Here is a 12367-nt window from a genome sequence, read left to right as displayed (position 1 = left end):
CTCCCACTGTACAGTAACCATCACTCCCCGACATACCTCCCACTGTACCGTAACCATCACGGACCGACATACCTCCAAATGTACCGTAACCATCACAGCCCGACATACCTCCCACTGTACAGTAACCAACAATGCCCGACGTACCTCCCACTGTACAGTAAACACCACGGCCAGACATACCTCCCACTGTACCGTAACCATCACATCCCGACATACCTCCCACTGTACAGTAACCGTCACGGTCCGACATACCTCCCACTGTACAGTAACCCTCGCACCCCGACATACCACCCCCTATACAATAACCATCACGGCCCGACATACTTCCCACTGTACAGTAACCATCACACCCCGACATATCTCCCACAGTACAGTAACCATCACACCCCGAAATACCTCCCACTGTACAGTAACCATCACACCCCGACATACCTCCCACTGTACAGTAACCCTCGCACCCCGACATACCTCCCACTGCACAATAACCCTCGCACCCCGACATACCTCCCCCTATACAGTAACCATCACGGCCCGACATACCTTCCACTGTACAGTAACCATCACACACCGACATACCTCCCACTAAATAGTAACCATCACGGACCGACATACTTCCCACTGTACAGTAACCATCACACCCCGACATACCTCCCACTGTACAGTAACCGTCATGGTCCGACATACCTCCCACTGTACAGTAACCCTCGCACCCCGACACACCTTCCCCTATACAGTAACCATCACGGCCCGACATACTTCCCACTGTACAGTAACCATCACACCCCGACACACCTCCCACTGTAAAGTAACCTTCACGGCCCGACATCCCTCCCACTGTACGGTAACTATCACAGCACGACATACCTCCCACTGTACATTAACCATCAAGTACCGACATTCCTTCCACTGTACAGTAACCATCACTCCCAGACATACCTCCCACTGTACAGTAACCATCACACCTCGACATACCTCCCACTGTACATTAACCATCAAGAACCGACATTCCTCCCACTGTACAGTAACCATCACTGTTCGACATACCTCCCACTGTACAGTAACCATCACACCCCGACATACCTCCCACTGTACAGTAACCATCACCGTCCGACATACCTCCCATTGTACAGTAACCATCACAGTCCAACATACCTCCCACTGTACAGTAACCATCACTCCCCAACATACCTCCCACTGCACAGTAACCATCACAACCCAACATACCTCTCACTGTACATTAACCATCACGTCCCGACATACCTTCCACTGTACAGTAACCATCACCACCCGACATGCCTCCCACTGTACAGTGACCATCACACCCCGACATACCTCCCACTGTACAGTAACCATCACGGCCCGATATACCTCCCACTGTGCAGTAACCATCACACCCCGACATACCTCCCACTGTACAGTAAACATTACGGCCTGACATACCTCCCACTTTCCAGTAACCATCACGACCCGACATTCCTCCCACTGTACAGTAACCACCAACGACCGACACACCTCCCACTGTTCCGTAACATTCACGGTCCAACATTCCTCCCACTGTACAGTAACCACCACACCCCGACATACCTCCCACTGTGCAGTAACCATCACCGTCCGACATACCTCCCATTGTACAGTAACCATCACTGTCCAACATACCTCCCACTGTACAGTAACCATCACTCCCCAACATACCTCCCACTGCACAGTAACCATCACAACCCAACATACCTCTCACTGTACATTAACCATCACGTCCCGACATACCTTCCACTGTACAGTAACCATCAGACCTCGACATACCTCTCATTGAACAGTAACCATCACGGCCCGATATACGTACCAGTGTGCAGTAACCATCACACCCCGACATAGCTCCCACTGTATAGTAACCATCACGGCCCGATATACCTATCACTGTGCAGTAACCATCACACCCCGACATACCTCCCACTGTACAGTAATCATAACACCCCGACATACCTCCCACTGAACAGTAACCATCACGGCCCGACATTCCTCCCACTGTACAATATCCATCACGGCCTGATATACCTCCCGCTGTGCAGTAACCATCACACTCCGACATACCTGCCACTTTACAGTAAACATCATCTTCCGACATAACTCCCACTGTACAGTAACCATGACGGTCCGACATACCTCCCATTGTACAGTAACCATCACACCCCGACATACCTCCCACTGTTCAGTAAACACCACGGCCCGACATACCTCCCACTGTACAGTAACCGTCTTGGCCTGACATACCTCCCACTGTACAGTAACCATCACGGCCCGACATACCTCCCACTGTACAGGAACCGTCACAGTCCGACATACGTCCCACTGTACAGTAACCCTCACACCCCGACTTACCCCCCACTGTACAGTAACCATCACACCCCAACATACCTCCCACTGTACATTAACCGTCACGGCCCGACATCCCTCCCACTGTAAAGTAACCATCACGGCCCAACATCCCTCCCACTGTGCAGCAACCATCACATCCCGACATACCTCCCACTGTACAGTAACCGTAACGGTCTGACTTACCTCCCACTGTACAGTAACCCTCGCACCCCGACATACCACGCCCTATACAATAACCATCACGGCACGACATACTTCCCACTGTACAGTAACCATCACACCCCGACATATCTCCCACTGAACAGTAACCATCACACCCCGAAATACCTCCCACTGTACAGTAACCGTCACGATCCGACATACATCCCACAGTACAGTAACCCTCGCACCCCGACATACCTCCCACTGTACAGTAACCATCACACCCCGACATACCTCCCACTGTACAGTAACCCTCGCACCCCGACATACCTCCCACTGCACAATAACCCTCGCACCCCGACATACCTCCCCCTATACACTAACCATCACGGCCCGACATACCTTCCACTGTACAGTAACCATCACACACCGACATACCTCCCACTAAATAGTAACCATCACAGACCGACATACTTCCCACTGTACAGTAACCATCACACCCCGACATACCTCCCACTGTACAGTATCCCTCGCACCCCGACACACCTTCCCCATACAGTAACCCTCGCACCCCGACATACCTCCCACTGTACAGTAACCATAACACCCCGACATACCTCCCACTGTACAGTAACCCTCGCACCCCGACATACATCCCCCTATACAGTAACCATCACGGCCCGACATACCTTCCACTGTACAGTAACCATCACACCCCGACATACCTCCCACTGTACATGAACCATCAAGACCCGACATTGCTCCCACTGTACAGTAACTATCAGGGCCCGAAATACCTCCCACTGTACAGTAACTATCACAGCACGACATACCTCCCACTGTACATTAACCATCACGTCCCGACAAACTTCCCAATGTACAGTAACCATCACAGCCCGACATACCTACCACTTTACATTAATCATCACGTCCCGACATTCCTTCCACTGTACAGTAACCATCACACCCCGACATACCCCCCACTGTACAGTAACCATCACACCCCAACATACCTCCCACTGTAGAGTAGCCGTCACGGTCCGACATACGTCCCACTGTACAGAAACCCTCAGACACCGACATACCCCCACTAAAGAGTAACCATCACGGACCGACCTACTTCCCACTGTACAGTAACCGTCACGATCCGACATACCTCCCACTGTACAGTAACCCTCGCACTCCGACATACCTCCCACTGTACAGTAACCATCACACCCCGACATACCTCCCACTGTACAGTAACCCTCGCACCCCGACATACCTCCCACTGCACAATAACCCTCGCACCCCGACATACCTCCCCCTATACAGTAACCATCACGGCCCGACATACCTTCCACTGTACAGTAACCATCACACACCGACATACCTCCCACTAAATAGTAACCATCACGGACCGACATACTTCCCACTGTACAGTAACCATCACACCCCGACATACCTCCCCCTATACAGTAACCATCACGGCCCGACATACCTTCCACTGTACAGTAACCATCACACACCGACATACCTCCCACTAAATAGTAACCATCACGGCTCAACATCCCTCCCACTGTGCAGCAACCATCACATCCCGACATACCTCCCACTGTACAGTAACCGTCACGGTCCGACATACCTCCCACTGTACAGTAACCCTCGCACCCCGACATACCACCCCCTATACAATAACCATCACGGCCCGACATACTTCCCACTGTACAGTAACCATCACACCCCGAAATACCTCCCACTGTACAGTAACCGTCACGATCCGACATACCTCCCAATGTACAGTAACCCTCGCACCCCGACATACCTCCCACTGTACAGTAACCCTCGCACCCCGACATACCTCCCACTGCACAATAACCCTCGCACCCCGACATACCTCCCCCTATACAGTAACCATCACGGCCCGACATACCTTCCACTGTACAGTAACCATCACACACCGACATACCTCCGACTAAATAGTAACCATCACAGACCGACATACTTCCCACTGTACAGTAACCATCACACCCCGTCATACCTCCCACTGTACAGTATCCCTCGCACCCCGACACACCTTCCCCTATACAGTAACCCTCGCACCCCGACATACCTCCCACTGTACAGTAACCATCACACCCCGACATACCTCCCACTGTACAGTAACCCTCGCACCCCGACATACGTCCCCCTATACAGTAACCATCACGGCCCGACATACCTTCCACTGTACAGTAACCATCACACCCCGACATACCTCCCACTGTACATGAACCATCAAGACCCGACATTGCTCCCACTGTACAGTAACTATCAGGGCCCGAAATACCTCCCACTGTACAGTAACTATCACAGCACGACATAACTCCCACTGTACATTAACCATCACGTCCCGACAAACTTCCCAATGTACAGTAACCATCACGGCCCGACATACCTTCCACTGTACAGTAACCATCACACACCGACATACCTCCCACTAAATAGTAACCATCACGGACCGACATACTTCCCACTGTACAGTAACCATCACACCCCGACATACCTCCCACTGTACAGTAACCGTCACGGTCCGACATACCTCCCACTGTACAGTAACCCTTGCACCCCGACACACCTTCCCCTATACAGTAACCATCACGGCCCGACATACTTCCCACTGTACAGTAACCATCACACCCCGACACACCTCCCACTGTGAAGTAACCTTCACGGCCCGACATCCCTCCCACTGTACGGTAACCATCACACCCCGCCATACCTCCCACTGGACATTAACCATCAAGTCCTGAAATTCCTCCCACTGTACAGTAAACATCACGGGCCGACATGCCTCACACTGTACAGTAACCATCACGACCCGACATACCTCCAAGTATACAGTAACCATCACACCCCGACAAACCTCCCACTGTACAGTAACCATCACACCCCGCCATACCACCCCCTATACAATAACCATCACGGCCCGTCATACTTCCCACTGTACAGTAACCATCACACCCCGACATATCTCCCACAGTACAGTAACCATCACACCCCGAAATACCTCCCACTGTACAGTAACCACCACACCCCGACATATCTCCCACTGTACAGTAACCCTCGCACCCCGACATACCTCCCACTGCACAATAACCCTCGCACCCCGACATACCTCCCCCTATACAGTAACCATCACGGCCCGACATACATTCCACTGTACAGTAACCATCACACACCGACATACCTCCCACTAAATAGTAACCATCACGGCCCGATATACCTCCCACTGTACAGTAACCACCACAGCCCGACATACCCACTGTACAGTAACCATCACGCCCAGATATACCTATCACTGTGCAGTAACCATCACACCCCGACATACCTCCCACTGTACAGTAATCATAACACCCCGACATACCTCCCACTGAACAGTAACCATCACGCCCGACATTCCTCCCACTGTACAGGAACCGTCACGGTCCGACATACGTCCCACTGTACAGTAACCCTCACACACCGACATACCTCCCACTGAACAGTAACCATCACGGACCGACATACTTCCCACTGTACAGTAACTATCACACCCCGACATACCCCCCACTGTACAGTAACTATCACACCCCAACATACCTCCCACTGTACATTAACCGTCATTGCCCGACATCCCTCCCACTGTAAAGTAACCATCACGGCCCAACATCCCTCCCACTGTGCAGCAACCATCACATCCCGACATACCTCCCACTGTACAGTAACCGTCACGGTCCGACATACCTCCCACTGTACAGTAACCCTCGCACCCCGACATACCACCCCCTATACAATAACCATCACGGCCCGACATACTTCCCACTGTACAGTAACCATCACACCCCGACATATCTCCCACTGTACAGTAACCATCACACCCCGAAATACCTCCCACTATACAGTAACCGTCACGATCCGACATACCTCCCACTTTACAGTAACCCTCGCACCCCGACATACCTCCCACTGTACAGTAACCATAACACCCCGACATACCTCCCACTGTACAGTAACCCTCGCACCCCGACATACCTCCCACTGCACAATAACCCTCACACCCCGACACACCTCCCACTGTAAAGTAACCTTCACGGCCCGGCATCCCTCCCACTGTACGGTAACTATCACAGCACGACATACCTCCCACTGTACATTAACCATCACGTCCCGACATTCCTTCCACTGTACAGTAACCATCACTCCCAGACATACCTCCCACTGTACAGTAACCATCACACCCCGACATACCTCCCACTGTACATTAACCATTAAAAACCGACATTCCTCCCACTGTACAGTAACCATCACTGTCCGACATACCTCCCACTGTACAGTAACCATCACACCCTGACATACCTCCCACTGTACAGTAACCATCACCGTCCGACATACCTCCCATTGTACAGTAACCATCACAGTCCAACATACCTCCACTGTACAGTAACCATCACTCCCCAACATTCCTCCCACTGTACAGTAACCATCACTGTCCGACATACCTCCCACTGTACATTAACCATCACGTCCCGACAGACCTTCCACTGTACAGTAACCATCACACCCCGACATACCTCCCACTGTACATGAACCATCAAGACCCGACATTGCTCCCACTGTACAGTAACTATCAGGGCCCGAAATACCTCCCACTGTACAGTAACTATCACAGCACGACATAACTCCCACTGTACATTAACCATCACGTCCCGACAAACTTCCCAATGTACCGTAACCATCACAGCCCGACATACCTCCCACTGTACATTAACCATAACGTCCCGACATTCCTTCCACTGTACAGTAACCATTACACCCCGACATACCCCCCACTGTACAGTAACCATCACACCCCAACATACCTCCCACTGTACAGTAGCCGTCACGGTCCGACATACGTCCCACTGTACAGTAACCCTCAGACACCGACATACCCCCACTAAAGAGTAACCATTACGGACCGACCTACTTCCCACTGTACAGTAACCATCACACCCTGACATATCTCCCACTGTACAGTAATGATCACACACCGACATACCTCCCACTGTACAGTAACCGTCACGGTCCGACATACCTCCCACTGTACAGTAACCCTCGCACCACGACATACCTGCCCCTATACAGTAACCATCACGGCCCGACATACCTCCCACTGTACAGTAACCATCACACCACGACATACCTCCCACTGTACATTAACCATCAAGAACCGACATTCCTCCCACTGTACAGTAACCATCACTGTCCGACATACCTCCCACTGTACAATAACCATCAAGGCCCGAAATACTTCCAACTTTACAGTAACCATCACGGCCTGCCATTCCTCCCACTGTACAGTAACCGTCACGTTCCGACATACCTCCCACTGTACAGTAACCCTCGCACCCCGACATACCTGCCCCTATACAGTAACCATCACGGCCCGACATACCTCCCACTGTACAGTAACCATCACACCACGACATACCTCCCACTGTACATTAACCGTCAAGAACCGACATTCCTCCCACTGTACAGTAACCATCACTGTCCGACATACCTCCCACTGTACAATAACCATCAAGGCCCGAAATACTTCACACTACACAGTAACCATCACGGCCTGCCATACCTCCCACTGTACAGTAACCATCACACCCCGACATACCTCCCACTATACAGTTATCATCACGGCCCGACATACCTACCACTGTACAGTAACCATCACACCCCGACATACCTCCCACTGTACAGTAACCCTCGCACCCCGACATACCTCCCACTGCACAGTAACCCTCGAACCCCGACATACGACCCCCTATACAGCAACCATCACGGCCCAACATAACTTCCACTGTACAGTAACCATCACACCCCGACATACCTCCCACTGTACATGAACCATCAAGACCTAACATTCCTCCCACTGTACAGTAACTATCACGGCCCAAAATACCTCCCACTGTACAGTAACTATCACAGCACGACATACCTCCCACTGTACATTAACCATCACGTCCCGACAAACTTCCCAATGTACAGTAACCATCACAGCCCGACATACCTCCCAATGTACATTAACCATCACGTCCCGACATTCCTTCCACTGTACAGTAACCATCACACCCCGACATACCCCCCACTGTACAGTAACCATCACACCCCAACATACCTCCCACTGTACAGTAGCCGTCACGGTCCGACATACGTCCCACTGTACAGTAACCCTCACACACCGACATACCTCCCACTAAAGAGTAACCATCACGGACCGACCTACTTCCCACTGTACAGTAAACATCACACCCTGACATATCTCCCACTGTACAGTAATCATCACACACCGACATACCTCCCACTCTACAGTAACCGTCACGGTCCGACATACCTCCCACTGTACAGTAACCCTCGCACCCCGACATACCTGCCCCTATACAGTAACCATCACGGCCCGACATACCTACCACTGCACAGTAACCATCACACCCCGACATACCTCCCACTGTACAGTAACCCTCGCACCCCGACATATGTCCCCCTATACAGTAACCTTCACGGCCGACATTCCTTCCACTGTACAGTAACCATCACACCCCGACATACCTCCCACTGTACATGAACCATCAAGACCCGACATTGCTCCCACTGTACAGGAACTATCAGGGCCCGAAATACCTCCCACTGTACAGTAACTATCACAGCACGACATACCTCCCACTGTACATTAACCATCACGTCCCGACAAACTTCCCAATGTACAGTAACCATCACAGCCCGACATACCTCCCACTGTACATTAACCATCACGTCCCGACATACCTTCCACTGTACAGTAACCATTACACCCCGACATACCCCCCACTGTACAGTAACCATCACTCCCAGACATACCTCCCACTGTACAGTAACCATCACACCCCGACATACCTCGCACCTTACAGTAACCATCACACCTCGACATACCTTCCACTGTACAGTACTCATCACGGCCCGACATACCTCGCACTGTACAGTAACCATCACACCACGACATACCTCCCACTGTACCGTAACCATAAAGTCCCGACATTCCACCCACTGTACAATAACCTTCACACCCCGACATACCTCCCACTGTAATGTAACCATCACACCCCGACATACCTCCCACTGTACAGTAAACATCACGGCCCGACATATCTCCCACTGTACAGTAACCATCACACCCCGAAATACCTCCCACTGTACAGTAACCGTCACGATCCGACATACCTCCCACTGTACAGTAACCCTCGCACCCCGACATACCTCCCACTGTACAGTAACCATCACACCCCGACATACCTCCCACTGTACAGTAACCCTCGCACCCCGACATACCTCCCACTGCACAATAACCCTCGCACCCCGACATACCTCCCCCTATACAGTAACCATCACGGCCCGACATACCTTCCACTGTACAGTAACCATCACACACCGACATACCTCCCACGAAATAGTAACCATCACACCCCGACATACCTCCCACTGTACAGTATCCCTTGCACCCCGACACACCTTCCCCTATACAGTAACCCTCGCACCCCGACATACCTCCCACTGTACAGTAACCATCACACCCCGACATACCTCCCACTGTACAGTAACCCTCGCACCCCGACATACGTTCCCCTGTACAGTAACCATCACGTCCCGACAAACTTCCCAATGTACAGTAACCATCACAGCCCGACATACTTCCCACTGTACATTAACCATCACGTCCCGACATTCCTTCCACTGTACAGTAACCATTACACCCCGACATACCCCCCACTGTACAGTAACCATCACACCCCAACATACCTCCCACTGTACAGGAGCCGTCACGGTCCGACATACGTCCCACTGTACAGTAACCCTCAGACACCGACATACCCCCACTAAAGAGTAACCATCACGGACCGACATACTTCCCACTGTACAGTAACCATCACACCCTGACATATCTCCCACTGTACAGTAATCATCACACACCGACATACCTCCCACTGTACAGTAACCGTCATGGTCCGACATTCCTCGCACTGTACAGTAACCATCACACCCCGACATACCTCCCACTGTACAGTAACCATCAAGTCCCGACATTCCTCCCACTGTACAATAACCTTCACACCCCGACATACCTCCCACTGTACAGTAACCATCACACCCCGACATACCTCCCACTGTACAGTAAACATCACGGCCCGACATACCACCCACTGTAAGGTAACCATCTCGGCCTGACATACTTTCCACTGTACAGTAACCATCACACCCCGACATACCTTCCACTGTACAGTAACCATCACGGACAGACATACCTCCCACTGTACAGTAACCATCACACCCCGACATAACTCCTACTGTACAGTAAACATCACACCCCGACATACCTCCCACTGTACAGTAACCGTCATACCCCGTCATAACTCCCACTGTACATTAACCATCAAGAGCCGACATTCCTCCCACTGTACAGTAACCATCACTGTCCGACATACCACCCACTGTACAATAACCATCACGGCCCGAAATACCTCCCAATGTACAGTAACCATCACGGCCTGCCATACTTCCCACTGTACAGTAACCATCACACACCGACATACCTCCCACTGTACACTAACCATAATGGCCCGACATATCTTCCACTGTACAGTAACCATCACAGCCTGACATACTTCCCACTTTACTGTAACCATCACTCCCAGACATACCTCCCACTGTACAGTAACCTTCACACCCCGACATACCTCCCACTGTACAGTCACCATCACACCCCGACATACCTCCCACTGTACAGTAACCATCACGGCCCGACATACCTACAACTGTACAGTAACCATCACAGCCCGACATTCCTCCCACTGTACAGTAACCATCACACCCCGACATACCTCCCACTGTACAGTAACCATCACACCCCGACATACCTCCCACTGTACAGTAACCATCACGGCCTGACATACCTCCCACTGGACCGTAACCATCACAGCCCGACATACCTCCCACTGTACAGTAACCATCATGGTCCGACATACATCCCACTGTACAGTGACCTTCGCACCCCGACATACCTCCCACTGTACAGTAACCGTCGCGGCCTGACATGCTTTCTACTGTAAAGTAACCATCTCATCCAGACAAACTTCCCACTGTACAGTAACCATCGTCCCCGACATACCTCCCACTGTACAATAACCATCACACCCCGACATACCTCCCACTGTACAGTAACCATCACGGCCCGACATACCTCCCACTGTACAGTAACCGTCACGGCCTGACATACTTCCCACTGTACAGTAACCATCACCACCCGACATACCTCCCACTATACAGTAACCATCACGGCCCGACATACCTCCCACTGTACAGTAACCGTCACAGCCTGACATACTTCCCACTGTACAGTAACCATCACTCCCAGACATACCTCCCACTGTACACTAACCATCACGTCTCGAGATACCCCCCACTATACAGTAACTATCACACCCCGACATACCTCCCACTGTACAGTAACCATCACGGCCCGACATACCTCCCACTATACAGTAATCATCACGGCCCGACATACTTACCACTGTACAGTAACCATCACACCCCGACATACCTCCCACTGTACAGTAACCCTCGCACCCCGACATACCTCCCACTGCACAGTAACCCTCGAACCCCGACATACGACCCCCTATACAGTAACCATCACGGCCCGACATAACTTCCACTGTAGAGTTACAATCAGACCCCGACATACCTCCCTCTGTACATGAACCATCAAGACCTAACATTCCTCCCACTGTACAGTAACTATCACGGACCGAAATACCTCCCACTGTACAGTAACTATCACAGCACG

This window comes from Chiloscyllium punctatum, chromosome 52 (assembly GCF_047496795.1).
Source record: "Chiloscyllium punctatum isolate Juve2018m chromosome 52, sChiPun1.3, whole genome shotgun sequence".
Taxonomy (NCBI): domain Eukaryota; kingdom Metazoa; phylum Chordata; class Chondrichthyes; order Orectolobiformes; family Hemiscylliidae; genus Chiloscyllium; species Chiloscyllium punctatum.
Note: the sequence above shows the minus strand (reverse complement) of the source record.